We start from the raw sequence: 24,707 nt of genomic DNA on the forward strand, positions 1-24,707 counted from the left end.
TAAGATTGGCTTCCCCCGATACTCTACGATCTTTGCGTTCCACACCTCACACATGTTGTTGGTTATATTATCCACCTTCGGACCATGACTGAAATAAGCTTTAGTCCACACTACCGGATCAACTCACTGTAAATACTCCCATGCACCATGATTGATTTTCTTCATTTTCTCCATGCATGCATTGAATTCTTGAAAAGTTGTGCATCTTGCACATTCCCATACCATTTGCTTTGTTTGTTGGTCCTTGAAATGCTTGATAAAGTTTTTCCAAAAATGTAGCACACAATTTCGATGGTGTGCATTAGGCATTACTTCCTTGATAGCTAATTCTAGCCCCTGCAAGTGTTAGACATACAGAAACAGTTTAACAGTTTAGATATCACTTGCATTTTTCATAAAAAAGAGAACAAACGGCCTAATTGAATTACCTTCTGCTGATCACTTATAAAATTCCATCCATGCTGCGTCACCAGCCCCAAGTCATCTTGCAACAGCGTTAGGAACCACTTCCAGGTATCCTTACATTCATTAGGGACAACATCGTATGCTATGATAAAAAAAAAATAGTTGTTTGCGTCCTGGTCCACTGCACTCAGCAATTTTCCACCATAATACCTGGTGCACGAAATTGTGATGTCCAGGCTCGAACAATCCCTGGTAATGGCTCCAAAGCTTGGTGTTTTGATCTTAATTCATAATTGTCACAACTTCGATACAACTAACCAGCAAGTGCACTGGGTCGTCCAAGTAATACCTTACGTGAGTAAGGGTCGAATCCCACGGAGATTGTTGGTATGAAGCAAGCTATGGTCACCTTGTAAATCTCAGTCAGGCAGATATAAAGTGATAAAGGTGTTTTCGAATATGATATAATAAAAGAGGGATAGAGATACTTATGTAAATCATTGGTAGGAATTTCAGATAAGCGAATGGAGATGCTTTTCGTTCCTCTGAACCTCTGCTTTCCTGCTATCTTCATCCAATCAGTCTCACTCCTTTCCATGGCTGGATGTATGCAAGGGCATCACCGTTGTCAGTGGCTACATCCCCTCCTCTCAGTGAATAATATGCTCACGCACCCTATCACGGCACGGCTATTCATCTGTCGGTTCTCGATCATGCTGGAATAGGATTCACCCTCCTTTTGCGCCTGTCACTAACGCCCAACAATCGCGAGTTTGAAGCTCGTCACAGTCATTCAATCATTGAATCCTACTCGGAATACCACAGACAAGGTTTAGACTTTCCGGATTCTCTTGAATGCCGCCATCATTCTAGCTTACGCCACGAAGATTCCGGTTAAGAGATCTAAGAGATATTCATTCTAGCTTATTTCATGTAGAACAGAAGTGTTTGTCAGGCACGCGTTCATAAGGGAGAATGGTGATGAGCGTCACACATAATCATCACCTTCATCACGTTCTTGGGTGCGAATGGGTATCTTAGAAGCGAAATAAGATGAATTGAATAGAAAACAGAAGTACTTTGCATTAATCTTTGAGGAACAGCAGAGCTCCACACCTTAATCTATGGAGTGTAGAAACTCTACCGTATGAAAATACATAAGTGAAGGTCCAGGCATGGCCGAGATGGCCAGCCCCCTTAAAACGTGATCAAAGGATCATAAGGTAATCCAAAGATGGTCAAAAAGACGTCTAATACAATAGTAAAAGGTCCTATTTATAATAAACTAGTCACTAGGGTTTACATGAGTAAGTAATTGATGCATAAATCCACTTCCGGGGCCCACTTGGTGTGTGTTTGGGCTGAGCCTGAGTGTTGCACGTGCAGAGGCCATTTGTGGAGTTGAACGCCAGTATTTGTGCCAGTTTGGGCGTTCAACTCTGGTTTTGGATCCTTTTCTGGCGCTGGACGCCAGATTTGGGTAGAAAGCTGGCGTTGAACGCCAGTTTACATCATCTATTCTTGGCCAAAGTATGGACTATTATATATTGCTGGAAAGCCCTGGATGTCTACTTTCCAACGCAATTAGAAGCGCGCCATTTCGAGTTTTGTAGTTCCAGAAAATCCACTTTGAGTGCAGGGAGGTCAGAATCCAACAACATCAGCAGTCCTTTTTCAACCTCTGAATCTGATTTCTGCTCAAGTCCCTCAATTTCAGCCAGAAAATACCTGAAATCACAGAAAAACACACAAACTCATAGTAAAGTCTAGAAATGTGAATTTAACATAAAAACTTATGAAAACATCCCTAAAAGTAACTAGATCCTACTAAAAACATACTAAAAACAATGCCAAAAAGCGTATAAATTATCCGCTCATCACAACACCAAACTTAAATTGTTGCTTGTCCCCAAGCAACTGAAAATCAAACAGGATAAAAAGAAGAGAATATACTATAAATTCCAAACTATCAATGAAACAGAGCTTTAATCATATGAGCGGGACTTATAGCTTTTTGCCTCTTAAATAGTTTTGGCATCTCACTTTATCCATTGAGGTTCAGAATGATTGGCATCTATAGGAACTCAGAGTTCAGATAGTGTTATTGATTCTCCTAGTTCAGTATGATGATTCTTGAACACAGCTTCCTTATGAGTCTTGGTCGTGGCCCTAAGCACTTTGTTTTCCAGTATTACCACCGGATACATAAATGCCACAGACACATAATTGGGTGAACCTTTTCAGATTGTGACTCAGCTTTGCTAAAGTCCCCAATTAGAGGTATCCAGGGTTCTTAAGCACACTCTTTTTTTGCTTTGGACCTTGACTTTAACCGCTCAGTCTCAAGTTTTCACTTGACACCTACACGCCACAAGCACATGGTTAGGGACAACTTGGTTTAGCCGCTTAAACCAGGATTTTATTCCTTTAGGCCCTCCTATCCACTGATGCTCAAAGCCTTGGGATCCTTTTTATTTGCCCTTGCCTTTTGGTTTTAAGGGTTATTGGATTTTTCTACTTGCTTTTTCTTTTTCTTTCTATTTTTTTTCTATTTTTTTTTTCGCGCTTTTTTTTTCTGCAAGCTTTGTTCTTTGCTGCTTTTTCTTGCTTCAAGAATCATTTTTATGATTTTTCAGATTATCAAATAACATGTCTCCTAGTCATAATTCTTTCAAGAGCCAACATATTTAACATTCTTAAACAACAACTTCAAAAGACATATGCACTGTTCAAGCATACATTCAGAAAACAAGAAGCATTGTCACCACATCAATATAATTAAACTAAGTTCAAGGATAAATTCGAAACTCATGTACTTCTTGTTCTTTTGAATTAAAACATTTTTTTCTTTTAAGAGAGGTGATGGATTCATAGGACATTCATAACTTTAAGACAAAGTTACTAACTACTAATGATCATGTAATGAAGATACAAACATAGCTAAGCACATAACATAGAAAACGAAAAAACAGAAGAAAGAAGAACAAGGAATGAATCCACCTTAGTGATGGTGGCGTTTCCTTCTTGAGGAACCAATGATGTCCTTAAGCTCTTCTATGTCTCTTCCTTGTTTTTGTTGCTCCTCCCTCATTGCTTTTTGATCTTCTCTTATTTCATGAAGCATGATGGAGTGCTCTTGATGTTCCACCCTTAGTTGTCCCATATTGGAACTCAATTCTCCTAGGGAGGTGTTGATTTGCTCCCAATAGTTTTGTGGAGGAAAGTGCATTTGAGGCATTTCCGGAATCTCATGGTGATGAGCTTCTTGCGCCTCTTGAGCTCCATGACTGGGCTCTCTTGCTTGCTCCATCTTTTTCTTAGTGATGGGCTTTTCCTCTTTAATGAGGATATCTCCCTCTATGTCAATCCCAGCTGAATTGCATAGGTGGCAAATGAGGTGAGGAAAGGCTAACCTTGCCATGGTGGAGGACTTGTCAGCCACCTTGTAGAGTTCTTGAGGTATAATCTCATGAACTTCCACCTCTTCTCCAATCATGATGCTATGGATCATGATGGCCCGGTCTATAGTAACTTCAGACCGGTTGCTAGTGGGAATGATTGAGCATTGAATAAACTCCAACCATCCTCTAGCTATAGGCTTGAGGTCCAATCTTCTTAGTTGAACCGGCTTGCCTTTGGAGTCAATCTTCCATTGAGCTCCTTCTACACATATGTCCATAAGGACTTGGTCCAACCTTTGATCAAAGTTGACTCTCCTTGTGTAGGGGCGTGCGTTCTCTTCCATGTATGGCAAGTTGAACGCCAACCTTACATTTTCCGGACTAAAATCTAAGTATTTCTCCCGAACCATTGTAACATAGTTCTTTGGATCCGGGTTCTTACTTTGATCATGGTTCTTGGTGATCCATGCATTGGCATAGAACTCTTGAACCATTAGGATGCCGACTTGTTGGATGGGATTTGTTGGAACTTCCCAACCTCTTCTTTGAATTTCATGTCGAATCTCCGGATACTCATTTCTTTTGAGTTTAAAAGGGACCTCAGGGATCACCTTCTTCTTGGCCACAACATCATAGAAGTGGTCTTGATGGGCTTTGGAGATGAACCTTTCCATCTCCCATGACTCGGATGTGGAAGCTCTTGTCTTCCCTTTCCCTCTTCTAGAGGATTCTCCGGTCTTAGATGCCATCAATGGTAATGGAAAAACAAAAAAAAACTATGCTTTTACCACACCAAACTTAGAATATTGCTCGCCCTCGAGCAATAAACAAAAGAATAGATGATGAAGAAGAAGAAATGGAGGAGAGGGAGAGGGTGATGTGGTTCGGCCAAGAAGGGTATAGAGGGGTTGTGTTGTGTGAATTTGAAGAAGAATGGAGGGCTTTATATAGGGAAGGGAGGGGGGTTATGGTTCGGCCATATGGGTGGGTTTGGGTGGGAAATTGGTTTTGAATTTTGAAGGTAGGTGGAGTTTATGAGGTAGGTTTATGGGGAAGAGTGGATGGATGTGAGTGGTGAAGAGGTGATGGGGAAGAGAGTTTGAGGTGATTGGTGAAGGGTTTTTGGGAAAGAGTGTTTATGGGGTTGTGTGAAAGAGAGTGGTGAGAAGAAGTGAGTGGAGGTAGGTGGGGATCCTGTGGGGTCCGCAGATCCTGAGTGGATCCTGTGGGGTCCACAGATCCTGAGGTTTTCAAGGATTTACATCCCTGCACCCCTTAGGCATGTAAAAATGCCTTTGTATCCAACTCTGGGCGTTCAGCGCCAGGTTGGTGGCCATTTTGGGCGTTCAACGCCCATTTGTGTGCCATTTCTGGCGTTGAACGCCAGAACCATGCCTGTTCTGGCGTTCTGCGCCCAGAAGCTGCCCATTTTGGGCGTTCAGCACCAGAACCATGCTCTGTTCTGGCGCTGAACGCCAGACAGATGCTCCTCCAGGGTGTGATTTTTCTTCTGCTATTTTTTATTCCGTTTTCAATTTTTCTATTTATTTTGTGACTCCACATGATCATGAACCTAAGAAAACACGAAAAACAATAAAAATAAGAATTAGATAAACATTGGGTTGCCTCCCAACAAGCGCTTCTTTAATGTCAATAGCTTGACAGTGGGCTCTCATGGAGCCTCACAGATGTGCAGAGCTTTGTTGAAACTCTCCAACACCAAACTTAGAGTTTGGATATGGGAGTTCAACACCAAACTTAGAGTTTGGTTGTGGCCTCCCAACACCAAACTTAGAGTTTGACTGTGGGGGCTCTGGTTGACTCTGCTTGGAGAGAAGCTTTTTCTGCTTCCTCTCCATAGTTGTAGAGGGAGATCCTTGAGTTTTGAATACAAGGGAGTTCTCATTCCATTGAAGGACTATTTCACCTCTGTCAACATCAATCACAGCTCTTGCTGTGGCCAGGAAAGGTCTTCCTAGGATGATGGATTCATCCTCTTCCTTTCCAGTATCCAGGACTATGAAATCAGCAGGGATGTAAAGGCCTTCAACCTTTACTAATACATCTTCTACTTGTCCATAAGCCTGTTTTCTTGAGCTGTCTGCCATCTCTAATGAGATTTTAGCAACTTGCACCCCATAGATTCCCAGTTTCTCTATTACAGAGAAGGGCATGAGGTTTATTCCTGAACCAAGGTCACACAGAGCCTTAAAGATCATGGTGCCTATGGTACAGGGTATTATGAACTTTCCAGGATCCTGTCTCTTCTGAGGCAATGTCAGTTGATCCAGATCACTTAGTTCATTGATGAACAAGGGAGGTTCAACTTCCCAAGTATCAATGCCAAATAATTTGGCATTCAGCTTCATGATTGCACCAAGAAACTTGGCAGTTTGCTCTTCTGTAACATCCTCATTCTCTTCTGAAGAGGAATACTCATCAGAGCTCATGAAGGGTATAAGGAGGTTCAATGGAATCTCTATGGTCTCTAGATGAGCCTCAGAGTCCTTTGGTTCCTCAGAGGGAAGCTCCTTATTGATCACTGGACGTCCCAGGAGGTCTTCCTCCTTGGGATTCACGTCCTCTCCTCTCCTCACAGGTTCGGCCATGGCACTTATGTCAATGGCCTTGCACTCTCCTTTTGGATTCTCTTCTGTATTGCTTGGGAGAGTACTAGGAGGGATTTCAGTGATCCTTTTACTCAGCTGGCTCACTTGTGCTTCCAGATTTCTAATGGAAGACCTTGTTTTATTCATGAAACTTACAGTGGCCTTAGATAGATCAGAGACTAGATTTGCTAAATTAGAAGCATTTTGTTCAGAGTTCTCTGTCTGTTGCTGAGTTGATGATGGAAAAGGCTTGCTATTGCTAAACCTGTTTCTTCCACCATTATTAAAGCCTTGTTGGGGCTTTTGATCCTTCCATGAGAAATTTGGATGATTTCTCCATGTTGAGTTATAGGTGTTTCCATAAGGTTCACCTAAGTAATTCACCTCTGCTATTGCAGGGTTCTCAGGATCATAGGCTTCTTCTTCAGAAGATGCCTCTTGAGTACTGTTGGATGCAACTTGCATTCCATGCAGACTCTGAGAAATCATATTGACTTGCTGAGTCAATATTTTGTTCTGAGCCAATATGGCATTCAGAGTATCAACTTCAAGAACTCCCTTCTTCATAGGCGTCCCATTGCTCACAGGATTCCTTTCAGAAGTGTACATGAACTGGTTATTAGCAACCATGTCAATGAGTTCTTGAGCTTCTGCAGGCGTTTTCTTTAGGTGAATGGATCCACCTGCAGAAGTGTCCAGTGACATCTTTGATAGCTCAGATAAACCATCATAGAATATATCCAGGATGGTCCATTCTGAAAGCATGTCAGAAGGACACTTTTTGGTCAACTGTTTGTATCTTTCCCAAGCTTCATTGAGGGATTCACCTTCTTTCTGTCTGAAGGTTTGAACATCAGCTCTAAGCTTGCTCAGCTTTTGAGGAGGAAAGTACTTGGCTAAGAAAGCCGTGACCAGCTTATCCCAAGAGTTCAGGCTGTCTTTGGGTTGAGAATCCAACCATAATCTAGCTCTGTCTCTTACAGCAAAAGGGAAAAGCATGAGCCTGTAGACTTCAGGATCTACTCCATTAGTCTTAACAGTATCACATATCTGCAAGAATTCAGTCAAGAACTGAAAAGGATCTTCAGATGGAAGTCCATGAAACTTGCAGTTCTGCTGCATCAGAGAAACTAATTGAGGTTTCAGCTCAAAGTTGTTTGCTCCAATGGCAGGAATGGAGATGCTTCTTCCATGTAAATTGGAATTAGGTGCAGTAAAGTCACCATGCATCTTCCTTACATTATTATTATTTTCGGCTGCCATCTTCTCTTCCTGTTCGAAAATTTCTGAAAGGTTATCTCTGGATTGTTGTATTTTAGCTTCTCTTAATTTTCTCTTCAGAGTCCTTTCAGGTTCTGGATCTGCTTCCACAAGAATGTTCTTATCCTTGCTCCTGCTCATATGACAAAGAAGAAGGCACAGAAAAATAATAATAATAATAGAGATCCTTTATACCACAGTATAGGGATCCCTTTGTGAGTGGAAGAAAAGAGGGGGAGACAAAGAATGTGATGTAAAGGAAGAAGCACAACTGTACGGATGGAAGAGATGTGAGATGAGATGTTAGGATATGAATGAATAAATAGAATAGGATGGGGGAGGTATAATTTTCGAAAATTATTTTGAAAAAGAGTTAGTGATTTTTGAAAAATGGTTTTTTGAAAAATGTTAGAAATTTTCGAAAAATTTTTAAAATTTAAAAATAAAAATAATTAGTTAATAAAAAAGAAATTTTTGAAAAAGAGGGGAGATATTTTCGAAAATTAGAGAGAGAGAGAGAGTTAGTTAGGTAGTTTTGAAAAAGTTAAGACACAAACAAAAAGTTAGTTAGTTAGTTGAAACAATTTTTGAAAAGATAAGAAGTTAGGAAGTTAGAAAAGATATTTTGAAAAGATATTTTTGAAAAAGATAAGATAAGAAGATATTTTTGAAAAGATATGATTGAAATTAGTTTTGAAAAAGATTTGATTTTTAAAATCACAATTAATGACTTGATTCATAAGAAATCACAAGATATGATTCTAGAACTTAAAGTTTGAATCTTTCTTAACAAGCAAGTAACAAACTTCAAATTTTTGAATCAAAACATTAATTGATTATGTTATTTTCGAAAATTTGGTATAAAAATAAGAAAAATATTTTTGAAATTTTCGAAAATAACTAAGAATTTTGAAAAAGATTTGATTTTTGAAAAAGATTTTGAAAAAGATAAGATTTTCAAATTGAAAATTTGATTTGACTCATAAGAAACAACTTGATTTTAAAAATTTTTTGAAAAAGTCAACTCAAATTTTCGAATTTGATGAGAGAAAAAGGGAAAGATGTTTTTTTGATTTTTGAAATTTTTATGAAAAACATGAAAATTATGCAATGCATGAAATTTTTAGATCAAAACAATGAATGCATGCAAGAATGCTATGAATGTCAAGATGAACATCAAGAACACTATGAATGTCAAGATGAACATCATAGACACAATTTTGAAAAATTTTTAATGCAAAGAAATCATGCAAGACACCAAACTTAGAATTCTTTAATGCTTAGACACTAAGAATTCAAGAATGCATATGAAAAACAAGAAAATACACAAAACAAAAAATCATCAAGATCAAACAAGAAGACTTACCAAGAACAACTTGAAGATCATGAAGAACACCATGAATGCATGAGAATTTTCGAAAAATGCAAGATGCACATGCAATTGACACCAAACTTATAACATGACTCAAGACTCAAACAAGAAACAGAAAAATATTTTTGATTTTTATGATTTTCTAATTTTTTTGGGTTTTTATTTCATATTTTTCGAAAATTAATTGAAAAAGGAAAATAAGGATTCCAAAAATTTTTAATATGAATTCCAGGAACCTTGCATTCTTAGTCTAAAGCTTCAGTCCAGGAATTAGACATGGCTCACTAGCCAGCCAAGCCTTCAATGAAAGCTCCGGTCCAAAACACTAGACATGGCCAATGGCCAGCCAAGCTTCATCATGTAATTCAGATATGACATGCCTGACATACTCATTCCCAAAGGAATAGACATGGCTTTACAGCCAGCCAGGCTTCAACATGCTTCATGAAACACTAGAATTCATTCTTAAAAATTTTGAATAAAAATTTTTTTGAAAATATTTTTTTTTTTCGAAAACAGATGAGAAAATTTTTGAAAGATTTTTGAAAAATTTTTGAAAAGAAAACAAAAAAAAAATTACCTAATCTGAGCAACAGGATGAACCGTTAGTTGTCCAAACTCGAACAATCTCCGGCAACGGCGCCAAAAACTTGGTGCACGAAATTGTGATATCCAGGCTCGAACAATCCCTGGTAATGGCTCCAAAGCTTGGTGCTTTGATCTTAATTCATAATTGTCACAACTTCGATACAACTAACCAGCAAGTGCACTGGGTCGTCCAAGTAATACCTTACGTGAGTAAGGGTCGAATCCCACGGAGATTGTTGGTATGAAGCAAGCTATGGTCACCTTGTAAATCTCAGTCAGGAAGATATAAAGTGATAAAGGTGTTTTCGAATATGATATAATAAAAGAGGGATAGAGATACTTATGTAAATCATTGGTAGGAATTTCAGATAAGCGAATGGAGATGCTTTTCGTTCCTCTGAACCTCTGCTTTCCTGCTATCTTCATCCAATCAGTCTCACTCCTTTCCATGGCTGGCTGTATGCAAGGGCATCACCGTTGTCAGTGGCTACATCCCCTCCTCTCAGTGAATAATATGCTCACGCACCCTGTCACGGCACGGCTATTCATCTGTCGGTTCTCGATCATGCTGGAATAGGATTCACCCTCCTTTTGCGTCTGTCACTAACGCCCAACAATCGCGAGTTTGAAGCTCGTCACAGTCATTCAATCATTGAATCCTACTCGGAATACCACAGACAAGGTTTAGACTTTCCGGATTCTCTTGAATGCTGCCATCATTCTAGCTTACGCCACGAAGATTCCGGTTAAGAGATCTAAGAGATATTCATTCTAGCTTATTTCATGTAGAACAGAAGTGTTTGTCAGACACGCGTTCATAAGGGAGAATGGTGATGAACGTCACACATAAGCATCACCTTCATCACGTTCTTGGGTGCGAATGGGTATCTTAGAAGCGAAATAAGATGAATTGAATAGAAAACAGAAGTACTTTGCATTAATCTTTGAGGAACAGCAGAGCTCCACACCTTAATCTATGGAGTGTAGAAACTCTACCGTATGAAAATACATAAGTGAAGGTCCAGGCATGGCCGAGATGGCCAGCCCCCTTAAAACGTGATCAAAGGATCATAAGGTAATCCAAAGATGGTCAAAAAGACGTCTAATACAATAGTAAAAGGTCCTATTTATAATAAACTAGTCACTAGGGTTTACATGAGTAAGTAATTGATGCATAAATCCACTTCCGGGGCCCACTTGGTGTGTGTTTGGGCTGAGCCTGAGTGTTGCACGTGCAGAGGCCATTTGTGGAGTTGAACGCCAGTATTTGTGCCAGTGTGGGCGTTCAACTCTGGTTTTGGATCCTTTTCTGGCGCTGGACGCCAGATTTGGGTAGAAAGCTGGCGTTGAACGCCAGATTACGTCATCTATTCTTGGCCAAAGTATGAACTATTATATATTGCTGGAAAGCCCCGGATGTCTACTTTCCAACGCAATTGGAAACGCGCCATTTTGAGTTCTGTAGCTCCAGAAAATCCACTTTGAGTGCAGGGAGGTCAGAATCCAACAGCATCAGCAGTCCTTTTTCAACCTCTGAATCTGATTTCTGCTCAAGTCCCTCAATTTCAGCCAGAAAATACCTGAAATCACAGAAAAACACACAAACTCATAGTAAAGTCCAGAAATGTGAATTTAACATAAAAACTTATGAAAACATCCCTAAAAGTAACTAGATCCTACTAAAAACATACTAAAAACAATGCCAAAAAGCGTATAAATTATCCGCTCATCAATACCCTTTCAAGAAATAGCCATCTAGACCAATTAACAGCCTACAACCCTGAATGAAACCCTTCTTGGAAGCATCTAAACTAATGTAGAACCTATCAAACAATGGAAGGGCTTCAGGTTGTGGTATTGTCTCCATCAATGTTGTGGACCCGGGATTACTCCGATGAATCTCACTCAAATAGTCTCTAACTTTTTCATATTGTGCCCGTGCATTACCAATGACCACCTCTCTAGCTACTTTCAAGGCCCTCGCAATCATCCTATAGTTAAGTTGCATATTATACTCCTCAATCATGTAATCCATTGCCTGCCTTGGTTTCATATCAGGATGGATAAATAGTCTCTTAATGAACTTCGAGGCCACCAAGCCCCTATCTGTCATGTTGCTGCCATAGTCTCTGGCACAGGTGTGCTCATCTATTAGAGTTTTCACTTGAAAACACCTACTAGCACTATTCCATGATGTGAAAATCAGCCATGGACAATCCTCAGCAGCACATGCTGCCGTCAGCCTATGCTTCTCATTTTTTATATATAACACATTCTTTCCCTCAAATACAAAGTAGTCTTTCAAAGCCTTCTTGAACAAGTCCATTGTAGGGAATATCTGACCAACATTAAACACTACCTCTCCATACTCAATATCCTCACTAAAGGAATCATATGATGTCCTTCTCTCATCCTCAGAAGAAACTGGGCTCTTGAAGGCCTCACTCTCATACTCATATGGTTTCTCATAATCACTATCCATCTCCACCTCAGTTGGGACTGAGCTTCGGTTACTAGGCCCATCACCCATACTAGGACCCTCACCTGATCCACCTACAGGCCCATCTCTTTGCTCTGTTTGTCCAGCCCCAACACTTGGTCTAGGCCCATTACTTTGGCCCTCCATCCCCTTCTTGCCCAGTCCATCTCTTAAGATATGCCTCCTTCTAGAACCAGAATATTTTTTAGATGTTCTCTTCTTAGCAGTTATTGGTGATTGTCTTGGGGTATTACTACTTAAACCATCATTCTTACCCTCATTCTTCTTAGGTGACACTGTTTTTTTAGGCACACTATTCTTCTTCTTAGTTCTTTTATCCTCATCTGTACTTTTATCTTCAGTTTCATACTCAGCAGTCTCATTACTCATTTTCTTTGCTGAAACTCCCTTTTTTGGAAACTTTTTCTTGCTCTTATTTTCTTCTTCACTACCGTTGTCATCTGTCTCAAATCCAGGGGGAGGCTTGTAAGGCTCATCCTCTGTTGTCTCATATCCATCATCAGTTGATGACGATGATGATGATAAATCCAGCACAACAATCTCCTCAGCCACATCTTCAACTACATCAGGCATGTCCGCATCGTGTTCAAAGTAGATGTATAGCTCATCAGTTTTCTTGTACCTCAACTTACCCTCCCTCATCTAATTAATTTCTACATCTTCTTTAATTACATGGAGTCCATCTTCCATATTTAGTTCTCCCATTTCAAGCCAGAACATCTGCTTATACTCCCGGTAATTCAATTCTTTAAATAATTCAACCAAGTCAAAAAAATTTACGTAATCCAAGTCTAAGGGGAAAAACCTCTTCACTTTACCATCCTAGTAGCAGAGAACACCCTCAGAGTTTCCGACAAATCTCTCCCCATGGTTAAACACAAGAATGACCATATATTTAGACATCTGCAATCAGTTTATTCAAGCTTTAATAAAATCTCCCAAACAATAAACATGTTTAAACATGAATGACCACCATTGTATTATTTAATTTTCTCGAAAATGTACAAAGTTCAGGGTTATTTGAATTTTTCCATGACCAGGACCACAAAGGGTTGCAAACAACAATGGTTCCGTGTCAGATGCAGAATCAAATTAAGGGAACACACAACGCAAAAGGGACAAATGCTTCATATAAAATCACTAACCTGAACTGTCTGCAGCATCCTAACATAATTCTGTCCAGCTCCGTCAACAGCACCACCAAATCGTCGTCAACTATGACGTCGTCAACACCGTAAGCAGCAACGTCAGCGCTTTCCTCCACCACACAGCATCCACAGTGGTCTCGAGAAGTGAGGAAGCATTTGACCAAGGGTTTTCTTATAAATGTGAAGGTTAGAGGAAGGTGTTTTATGGAAACACACCGTTTCAGAAGCAACTGAAACGACGTCGTTTTTAGGGTGAAGGGGGTGGACAAATTAGCCCCTTTCTATTTCAACTTATCCATCTCAGCACTGAATGAACACGTCATCTAGCTCATATGACGGGTCACGCACCAAACAAGCCAGCTCAGCATTTTCCGTAAGGTCACGCTGGAGAAAAACGCATGGGGACCGCTTTGTACGACGAAAATCGAGGATAGAGACCGAAGCGGATTGATTTTATTTTGAGGGGTCGCATTATCATTCTTGAAAATGGACAGGAGTTGGGTTGGTAGTTCACTCTCTAATTTATACTTTGATTCTTATGGTAATTTATGTTTTACTTTATCTTGTATCTATTGCCTCACTGTGACACTGATTTCTAATTCATACTTAATTTGTTGTGGATTGCATGGGTGGATTGTATTTATTTTCAAGAATGCCTTGCTGTCATACAATTACAGCAATGTGTAAAATTGGACTCAGGCCAAAGGAATATGTGCATAAATGGCTCACCATGCAAGCAATTAAAGCAACATATATGGATTGCATCAAACCTGTTAATTCAGAGGAGTACTGGATCCCTTGTGATGCTCCAAGGACAAAATTGTCCAATATTAAGTGACCAGCTCATCGCCCCAAAATGAAGAGGAGGTAAATCCTGTAGAACCTGAGATGCACACTACTAAAGCTAGGAAAACCTTTGAGGTGACGTGCAATAAGTGTGGACAGTTTGGAAATTACTACAAGACTTGTAAGAATGACCCAAAAGATCCAAATTAGCAACCATTGACAAAGAAGGAGAGAAAACTGCTAATAGAAAGAGGTTGTAGATTGTACCCTTTGACCCAAGCCAGAACAGAGACCAGGTAATTCGGGTTCAAATTGGACCACTTTGTAAATTGTTAGGGGGTTTAAGAGTCACCTATGAAAATTGTGAAGGGTTTACATGTCTCATATTAGAATACCACTTATTTTAGTTTGTTTATATGAATAGGATGAAGGTTCTTATATGAACAATGATAATGTATAACCTGCACCACCTATAAATCCACTAGTAACATCTATGAAATTGTTACATGTCCATATTACTGTTTAAGTTACAAATTATAATCTCCCTAAATGAAGATGTTTGTGTTAATGTGATAGACAAAAGCAAAGAAGAACCAGAAGAAAATTCCAAAGACATTACCAAGGAAGCGTAATTCGGAATCTCAAGAACAGAGAGACAAAATTTCCCTATCTAAAAATGCACCCGAGCAGAAGAAGTATAGTGGTTTGTCACTGTTGTTCAACCTATGTGTCCCAATTAACTCGATTTTTTGTTACAGGTTGCAACAGACTCCTTAACCCTGAATCAATCACCTCCTCAATCCAACTCCACCCCGAATTTCAATCATACCCAGAGAAGAAAACATCCTATTGTTAGTCCCCCGATTGCTCCTATATCGGCTCCACCTTCATTTGGACTATCTACTCCACCACCTGGTCCTCCAGCATCAGGTCTTAGATCCCGTGTTCCAACCAAATAGAATGTAAATCCAAGGACAACAATTACCAATGTCCCCCATCAACAAAGTGCTATTTCTACTGAGACCATAGATGTAGCAAGTTCCTGGACTGCAGCAAGACTTTTCAAGTTCATTCCTACCTCTGGGTTTATACCTCCGAGGCAGACATGATCTCTGATGTGTTGCTGTTGACTTCGATGATATCAAACCGAACTTTTTTGTTGTGGCTTTGATGTCGGTGTTTACAAATTTAGGAAAAAATTTGCTTTAATTAAGTGTATGTATGCATGTTTAGGTCAATTTGAAACTCTACTAGACTGAGTGATTGGAAGATGTTTTGATTCAAGACTACATGTTGGCCTTCTTTTTGTTGTTAAATGGCTATCCCCTTTCTTGAAAAGCAGAGTTCTTTGTTTTCGCATTAATAACTGACATAAAAATTTATCATTTTTTAGGACTTAGCAATTGTGATGATGTGCTTCTTATATATATTGGAGACAACACAACAGATGAAGATGCATTTAAGGTAATAATGAGCGCTTTCATGTCCACATTTCTTTTCCATTTACTCTGGTGGTTTGGTTGAATAGTGATCTCAAATGAATTCATTTTTATTCTAACAGGTTCTGAGGGAGGGAAATAAAGGTTATGGGATCTTGGTGTCTTCAGCGCCAAAAGAAAGCAATGCAGTTTACTCTCTCCGTGATCCATTAGAGGTACTTCTTATATTCTTCGTGATGTTCTGCTGTTGCAGTTGTTTTGCTTGCAAATGCTATCTTGGATCTTGAGTTGTGATTCATTTGTTATGTGTTTGCAGGTGATGGTGTTTCTCAAGTCTCTTGTGGTATAGAAGTCAAGCCCCCTAAAAAGCCTTATATAGTGTATAGAGTTGAATTATACTCTAATATATACTATAAACTATCATTTTAAATATTTAAAAATTTATGTCTTGTTATCTTTTGTATAAATTTTATTTTGATATTTAAAATTTTATTTCCATTAATTGTTTACTATTTTTTAAATAGAAAAAATAATTTAAAAATGTGGCTATTAAAATCGATGGTAAAGTTGTCGCTTTTTAAATTTAAAATAGACAAAAGAAAACAAAATATAGATAATGAATTTGTCGTTATTTTAATAATTAAATCGACAACTCTTTTTTCGATTTTATTGAATCAAATATCGATGGAAATGGTGTCGATTTTGTATAAAAATATTGACGGCAAAACTGTCGATTTTATTAAGCAGGTAAAATTCTCACACTCATATTATGGACGAGAATATTGTCGATTTTAATGAATTATTATCGACGGCAAGCCGTCGATTTTATTATAATTTTGAAAAATCGACAAGCTTAATAGCGACAACCTCCGCCGTCTATTTTGCCCTCGATTTTTTTTAATATTATCGACGGCTTAGCCGTCGATTTGGCCGTCGATTTTAATGATGTTTCTTGTAATGATAAAATATCATAAATTACAAGAATAATAAAATCTATAACTACCAAATGCAAGAAAGTAATAATATCAACTCAATTAAGCATGAACAAAACATAAAATATCAATTGCATTGAAGAAAAATGAGAATCCAACAATGATTTATAAACTAAAAATAGCAAAATAGAGAAAGTAATAAGAAATTCTAACTAAAGTAGCAAAATAAGAAATTATAAGCTCAACACTACAATTAAACAAAACTAAAACCTAGAACTAGAGAAAATCAACTAGAAACCCTAAAATTCTAGAGAGAAGTTGGAGTTTCTCTCTCTAGAATTCACTAAACCATCCTAAAAACTAAAATCTAAAACTACTTGCTTCTTCCCCTTTCATCTTGGCTTCATTATACTATCAGAAATGGCTATTAGGGCCTTTGAAAAGCCCAAAACATGAGGATGCACGTGTTTCTTTAACTCAAATAGCCTACCTCTCTAAGAACTTAGGTTATGTGTGCCTAAGTCTAAACTTAACCAACCCACAATTCCTTATTCTAAACCATATAGTGTATAACCCAGTCAAATCTTAATTAAATAAGTAATTGATTAAATATGGATGAAAATGGTTGAAAAAAATAGTAATTTTAATTTGACAACTTAAATATAATATTTGGACTCAATGAATATTTTTGATTCGGAAAATATATTTTCTGCGTAAAAATGCATACTGAAAATTTGACCAACAATACCAGCTAAAATCTGTCTGGTACTGCAGTTGAGAAAATTGATTGAGTGAAAAAGTTTAAAAAGTTAAAATTCATGTTTGAGAAGGTAAAAATGTTTAAAACGCACATTAAAACACTAAAAAAAGGTTTTGACCCAAAGTTGGGTCAAACGGACCATATATGTGAATCGGGCCCAAGTTGGGCCCAAGCCCAACATATATAAGCTAAGTGAACTACCAACTTAGCCCCTGTCCATTTTCAAGAATGACGATGCGACCCCTCAAAATAAAAACGATCCACTTCGATCCCTGTCCCCTAATTCCGCCACACAACGCGGTCCCTATGCGTTATTTTCCGACGAGGGTTGACAGAAACTGTTGAGCTGTCACGTTTGAAGCGTGACCTATCACATGAGCTGGGTGACGTGTTCATTCAATGCCTAGTTGGACAAATTCAAATGGACATGGGCTAAGTTGTCTAACTCCTTCACTCTAAAAACGACGTAGTTCGCGCAAAAAGTAACGCTTCAGTTGCTTCTCAAACGTGTTTCCATAAAACCTCACCAACGAGCCTTCACATTTACAAGAAAACCCTAGGAGAAAAGGTTCCTCACTTGTCAAGACCACTGTAGATGCTAGGTTGGTGGAGGGAAGCGCCGACGTTGCTGCTTACAAGGGGTGCTGATGGCGGGTTGGTGGTGGTGTTGATGGAGCTAGACGGAATCCTCTAAGGACGCTTCACACAGTTCAAATTAGTGACTTTTTAGAAAGTGTTTTCCTTTGTGCTTTGTGTGGTCCAACATTATGATTCTGATTCTAACAACGCACCATTGTTGTCTACAACCCTCTGTGGTCTTGTTTATAGAGAAGTTTAAATACGAATAAATCTTGTGTATTTTCGTAAAAGTTAAATAAAGCAATCATGGTTAACTTTTGTTTAAACATTTTTATTGTTAGAATATGTTATTAAAGTTTGAATAAATATGATTGCAGATGTCTGAATATATGGTCATTTCTGTGTTTCGCCATGGGAAAAGATTTGTCAAAAACTGTGAGAGAGCTCTTTGCTACTTGGATTAAGTAAATTTTTTTGACTTCGTTGAATTGTTTAAAGAATTGGGCTACCAGGAGTATAAGCAAATGTTCTGGCTTGATATGGAAGCACCTAACATAGAAGCTGGACTTCATGTAATTAAAGGAGATATGAAGATTAATCAGATGAGGGAGGATAAGTTGAGGTACAAGAAAACTAATGAGCTGTACATCTATTTTGAACACGAGGTAGACATACCTGAAGTAGTTGGAGAAAGTGTGGCTGAGGAGACTGTTGTGCTAGATTCTTTATCATCATCATCTAGAGATGGATATGGGACAACAGAGGATGAGTCTTACAAACCTCCTCCTCCAGGATATGGGACAGATTATAGCAATAGTGAGGAAGAGAAAAAGAAGAAAAAAGTTCCAAAAGAGGGAGTTTCAACAAAGAAAAAGACGAGTAATGAGACTGCTGGGTATGAAACTGAAGATAAAAGTACTGATAAGAATCAAAGAACTAAGAAAAAGAGTAATGTGCCCAAAAAAACAAACACCTAAGAAAAATGAGAATAAGGGTGGTTCATCTAGTAGTAGGCCAAGCCAATCACCAAGAATTGCTAAAAAGAGGACATCTAAAAAATATTCTAGTGTTAAAAGAAGGCATATCTTAAGAGATAGATTAGGCAATGAGGGAATGGAGGGTCTTGGACCAAGTATTGGGGCTGGACCAAGGCATATCTAATTTATACTTTGATTCTTATGATAATTTATGTTTTACTTTATCTTGTATCTATTGTCTCACTGTGACACTGATTTCTAATTCATACTTAATTCGTTGTGGATTGCATGGGTGGATTGTATTTATTTTCAAGAATGCCTTGCTGTCATACAGTTACAGCAAAGTGTAAAATTGGACTCAGGCCAAAGGAATATGTGCATAAATGGCTCACCATGTAACAATTAAAGCAACATATATGGATTACATCAAACCTGTTAATTTAGAGGAGTATTGGATCCCTTGTGATGCTCCAAGGACAAAATCATCCAATATTAAGAGACCAGCTCATCGCCCCAAAATGAAATGGAGGTAGATCCTGTAGAACGTGAGATGCACACTATTAAAGCTAGGAAAACCTTTGAAGTGGCGTGCAACAAGCGTTGACAGTTTGAAAATTACTACAAGACTTGTAAGAATGACCAAAAAGATCCAAATTAGCAACCATTGACAAAGAAGGAGAGAAGAGCTGCTAAGGGAAAGAGGTTGCAAATTGTACCCTTTGACCCAAGCCAGAACAGAGACCAGGTAATTCGGGTTCAAACTCCACCACTTTGTAAATTGTTAGGGATTTAAGAGTCACCTATGAAAATTCATATTAAAATACCACTTATTTTAGTTTGTTTATATGAATAGGATGAAGGTTCTAATATGAACAATGATAATGTAACCTGCACCACCTATGACTCCACTGGTAATATCTATGAAATTGTTACACGTCCATATTAGTGTTTAAGTTACAAATTATAATCTCCCTAAATGAACATGTTTGTGTTACTGTTATAGACAAAAGCAAAGAAGAAACAGAAGAAAATTCCAAAGACATTACCAAAGAAGGGTAATTCGGAATCTCAGGAACAGAAACGAAATTCCCCTCTCACATACTGCACCCCGAGCAGAAGAGGTATAGTGGTTTGTCATTGTTATTCAACCTGTGTCCCAATTAACTCGATTTTTTGTTACAGGTTGCAACAGACTCCTTTAACCTGAATCAATCACCTCCTCAATCCAACTCCACCCCCAATTTCAATCATGCCCAAAGAAGAAAACATCCTATTGCTAGTCCCCCGATTGCTCCTATATCGGCTCCACCTTCATTTGGACTATCTACTCCACCACCTGGTTCTCCAACATCAGGTCTTAGACCCCGTGTTCCAACCAAACAGAAGTGCTATTTCTGCTGAGACCATGGATGCAGCAAGTTCCTGGACTGCAGCAAGACTTTTCAAGTTCATTCCTACCCCTGGGTTTATACCTCCGAGGCAGACATGATCTCTGATGTGTAGCTGTTGACTTAGATGATATCAAACTGAACTCTTTTTGTTGTTGCTTTGATGTCGGTGTTTACAAATTTAGGAAAAACTCTGCTTTAATTAAGTTTATGTATGCATGTTTAGGTCAATTTGAAACTCTACTAGACTGAGTTGGAAGATGTTTTGATTCAAGGCTACATGTTGGCATTCTTTTTGTTGTTAAAGGGCTATATGTTATCCCTTTCTCAGGCTGAACAAGGACATGATTGGTTGTTTTCTACACTTGAATGTCGCACAGTACTTTGTGCGCGAACTAGGACCAAACGGGGCTGGTGTTTCACTAATCATGCTCATCATTACGGGTATCCTGCGCATCCATGTCCATTGCCTTGCTTCCTCTGCTTTTCTTGTTGCTTACGATGACTCATCCTGAAAAATGTAAAAGAGAATATATTAAAATATAAACACAAGTGACGCAAGCAAGATGAATAAAGCAAAGCAACATTTAAATCAAGAAAGTGAGGTTGAATACACTAAAATGAGTTGAATTTATGAATTTGTGACATGAAGAAAAGCAATGTGTGAATTCTAAGTTTGACGGCGGTTTAAAATTCACACATTGTAGAATTGAAAGCACTATGCCACATTATTTCAATCAAAGTTCAAATTTACTCAATTGGTGTGCCTAAAGTGATTTTCAACATATTTGCAAGCTACAAATAAGTAAACAAGCAACAAGAAGCTCAATAATCACTTAGGCAATTCAAAAAAATTGATGTAATGGTGAAAGATTGTGCAAAAGAAGAGTTTTATAGCATATGATATGTAGTGATTGAAATTCAAATTTCAAAGAGACCAACATGATATTTACACATAATACATATACTCAAAACTCAACCAATGAGAAATGTTTAGCACTTTACACAATCCTTTATCGCAAATATTCATCTCAACAATGAATCATGCCAAAGAAAATCAAACATTCTAAATCACATAGTAGCTACAACATGCAATTCAAAATCCAAAATAGTCATAGAGACAATCACAAACAACAGTGTATGAACTAAACAAGAACAATGTCCAAGCAAAGTAAGAGGAACAAGTTCAACACCAATGTACTTCCTATAATGAATAGCACAAGATTAATTTAACGAATTGAAAATCGTTCCTAATATAACCCAAAACCAAACAAGACATGCAAGGCTAACACAATTGGATTAAATAGGACCAAGTTCATTAATCTTGTATTATTGGTCAAAGGACCTCAATCATTCAAAAATTCAACAAATTGGTCAATTAGAACAAATCAAATTCATTAACAATGCATAAGAACAATCATAACATGCAAACGGGCATTGATTTCCAAGAATTAGACCAAAATTTCATTGAAAGTTCTTTGAGACAAATTGTAAACACTCGGCATGCAAAGGAATTAAACAAATCAAATATCACAACCAAGTATTCATTCAACCTCCATTCACAAAATCAGCATCAATTGTGCACAAATCAGCAACATACCTCAGTAATTCAGCAGCAATTCAGTCAAGCCAGTCCAAACAAACTAAAATTCAAACTCAAGAAGCATGATAGCATGATGAATTATCTATGAACTAACACTAATCCTACTCTAAAGTAACCTAACAGCAGCAAATTTTCAGCAATAACAACCTTAACACATTGAATTAACAGATATCCAAATAATCAAAACAATTCCACACAATCAAACATGCAGTAATCAAGCATTACACTGTCAATTTCAGCATCAAAATTCATCAAAACCGGCAGTAAAACAGCGCATCTCCACACAATCAAACAAATTCCAACCAATCTCAATAGCAAATTTTCAGCAATTCAGCAACAAAACAGCAAATCATGAATATAGTTAACCATTTCCAAATAATTCCAGCAGCAATATCTGAACAATGCGGCAGAAAGTAAGTACTAAACACCGGGTTGATAAACAATTAATCAATCCAAACAATTTTTTCATATCAGACTCAAGAATAGCATGAAAGCATGATTAATTATCCAGCAAGCAAACCCAATCAAAGCAAACCAAACCGCAGGTTTCAACAATTCTAGCAGCAATCTGTCAATGGAACCAGTTTCAATCCACAACAACCATATATTCCAGTACAAACCCACATATTTAACACAATTCGAGCAACAATTTTCTAATGGAATTAGCAATGAACTAGTTAACTATGACGTCGTCAATCAATCCTCAGCAATCCAAATAACAATATCATCAGCATCCAGTAACTCACAGAAATTTAGAATCAAATCCATGGATTCCAGCGCAAGCAATATAAATTCAACGGCAATTTCAGCAACAATTCAGAAATCCAAACATATACAATTCTAACCAGAAATCCCTAATTCTAACCTAAACTCAACTAACAGCAGCAGTAAATAATCATAACCACATCAAATTATCCCAGAAATTAACATATACTAATCCTAAACTAAGTAAATCAGATAAGAAATCAAAGAGAAGTGAACTAAAACCTGTTTGTAGAATAGGAAAAAGGAAAACATAGAAACAAGGGGAGCAGGGGTTGCAGCGGCAGTGACAGCTGCAGCTGGTGGAGCGCCGGCGGTCTGGACACGACGGGAAGGGAGAAGAAGGCTGCCATGGTGGTCTCTGATTCGGCTCTGCGCTGGAGAAGGGAGCAGGGTCGCACAGAGGGGCTGGAGCTTCTGTTCTGTTCAGTGAGGGAGCTGAGGCAGAACAGGAGTTAACGGCTGGGCTTCGACGGCGGCACTGGCGCGAGCGGTGATTCGCGGAGGTGAGGCGTCGAGAGGGAGAAGACGAGAAGAAGCAGGGGTGGTTCCGCGACGGTGGTGGACGGTGGCGACGGAGATGCTGGAGCGGTGGTCTTGGGCTCGGGTTCGGTGGTTTTGCGAGTGAGATAGAGAGAGGAAAAGAGGGTTGGTGTGGCTGAGGAGGACAGAGAGCACGCGAAGGGGAGAAGAGGGAAGAGGGTCGCGGTGGCTCGTCGACGGCGCGGTGGGTTCTGGTTCGAGGCTGACGGTGATGGTTGGCGGAGCTAGGGTTCGGACAGGGGGAAGAGCTCGCCGGCAGTTGTGGGTGAAGGGATGGTTCAGGGTGAAGCAGGGGCTATTAGTGGCGATTCTGAGAAGGGAGAAGAAGAAAGGGAAGAGGAAGATGGTGGCTTCCGGCGGAAGGAGGGCGGCAGCGGTGGTCTGACGATGATGGCGGGGCTGTGATGGAGAAGAGAAGGGCTGCCGTGAGGAGAGGGAAGGGAGAAGAGAAAGGGGGAAAGGAAGCTGAGAGTAAGGATTGGGGTTTCGTTAACCCACGTGCTCACTCACTGAACAGAGAGTTTGAAATGGTGGGTGCGTAAGTATAATTGGTGTATGTATCACAAGAATTTTTTTTTTTTAGCTAAAAAAAGGATTTTTTTTTTATAAATTCTAATATTTTAAAGAATAAAATTCTATATCCAATTTGATGTAAAATTTTTATTCAAATTTATTCAAGTTATTGTAACAACTTTTTAAATCACGTACTCTTTTTCTGTTTCTTTCTCCTTCTTTTTCTCGTTCTCCTCTTCCTCGTATTTCTTCTTCTTCTTCTTTCAAATCAGCGCAAGTTTTTCTTTTTTCCTTCTTCTTCTCCTCCCCTTTCTTCTTCTTCTTCTTCCAAATTTGCACACGCATATTTTTTTCTTTTCTTCTTTTACTTCTCCTCTTTCTTCTCCCTCTCTTAGAGATTATCAATTCAATTCAGAATACCTGCGTCCATTCAATTCAAAACAATTCAATTCAATTCATAATAAACCGAACATGTTATTAAGATGAAACAATTGTATAATATTAAATGAAGGGAACATTATTCATTATATAAAATCAAATTCTAAACAGATTTCTGTTAATGAGTTGAACACGTTATTAAGGTGAAACAATTTTAAAGTACTAAATGAACGAAACATTATCCATTATATAAAATCAAATTCAAAACAGCTGTGTCTACAATTTAGAGATTATCAATTCAATTCAATTCAATTCAATTCAATTCAAAAACACATGCGTCCATTCAATTCGATTGAAAAAATAATCCATTAGCAAAATATTGGTGTTGTTGGTAATGACGATAACGAATCTGCGTGCACGAAGAAGGAGGAGTATGCGTGAATTTGAAAGAAGAAGAGGAGGACATATGTGTGTATTTGAAAAAAGAAGAAGAAGCGCGTGAATGTATGAGTGTATTTGAAAGAAGAAGCACGTGTAATGATACTCTTTTAGTGAGAGTGGTTTTTGTTGGTGTTAAACCTACTTGGATAAACTTGGATAAAAAAATACTTGGGATGTGTAGCAATCGTATATTTTAAAATCAAAGTTGAACTCCAAATTAAGTAAATTAACTAAAAACTTAATAAATATAACCAAAATAGAAAATCAAATTAAGAAAAAATTATAAACAAGAGGTTTTTTTTTCATAACAATCCAAACGTAAA

At 38.3% G+C, this 24,707-nt stretch overlaps 1 long non-coding RNA gene and 1 other non-coding gene across 3 annotated transcripts; one reads left to right on the plus strand and one right to left on the minus strand.

Moving 5' to 3' along the window:
- Positions 1-1,463: 1,463 nt before the first annotated feature.
- On the minus strand, positions 1,464-23,563 carry LOC107630147 (uncharacterized). Of its 2 annotated transcripts, none has more exons than XR_015902342.1 (4): positions 22,735-23,563; positions 19,803-20,655; positions 19,189-19,292; positions 1,464-2,133 (listed from the first exon to the last, which is right to left on the minus strand). It is a non-coding gene; the product is annotated as an uncharacterized LOC107630147 (long non-coding RNA). The 2 variants fall into 2 exon arrangements; XR_001618153.3 differs by lacking the exon at positions 1,464-2,133 and adding an exon at positions 10,546-11,215.
- LOC148576496 (small nucleolar RNA R71) lies at positions 7,175-7,282 on the plus strand. Its single transcript, XR_015903858.1, has one exon. It is a non-coding gene; the product is annotated as a small nucleolar RNA R71 (small nucleolar RNA).
- Positions 23,564-24,707: the final 1,144 nt, after the last annotated feature.

Source organism: Arachis ipaensis, chromosome B1, assembly GCF_059453495.1.
Source record: "Arachis ipaensis isolate K30076 ecotype BB chromosome B1, ASM5945349v1, whole genome shotgun sequence".
In the NCBI taxonomy this organism is placed as follows: Eukaryota; Viridiplantae; Streptophyta; class Magnoliopsida; order Fabales; family Fabaceae; genus Arachis; species Arachis ipaensis.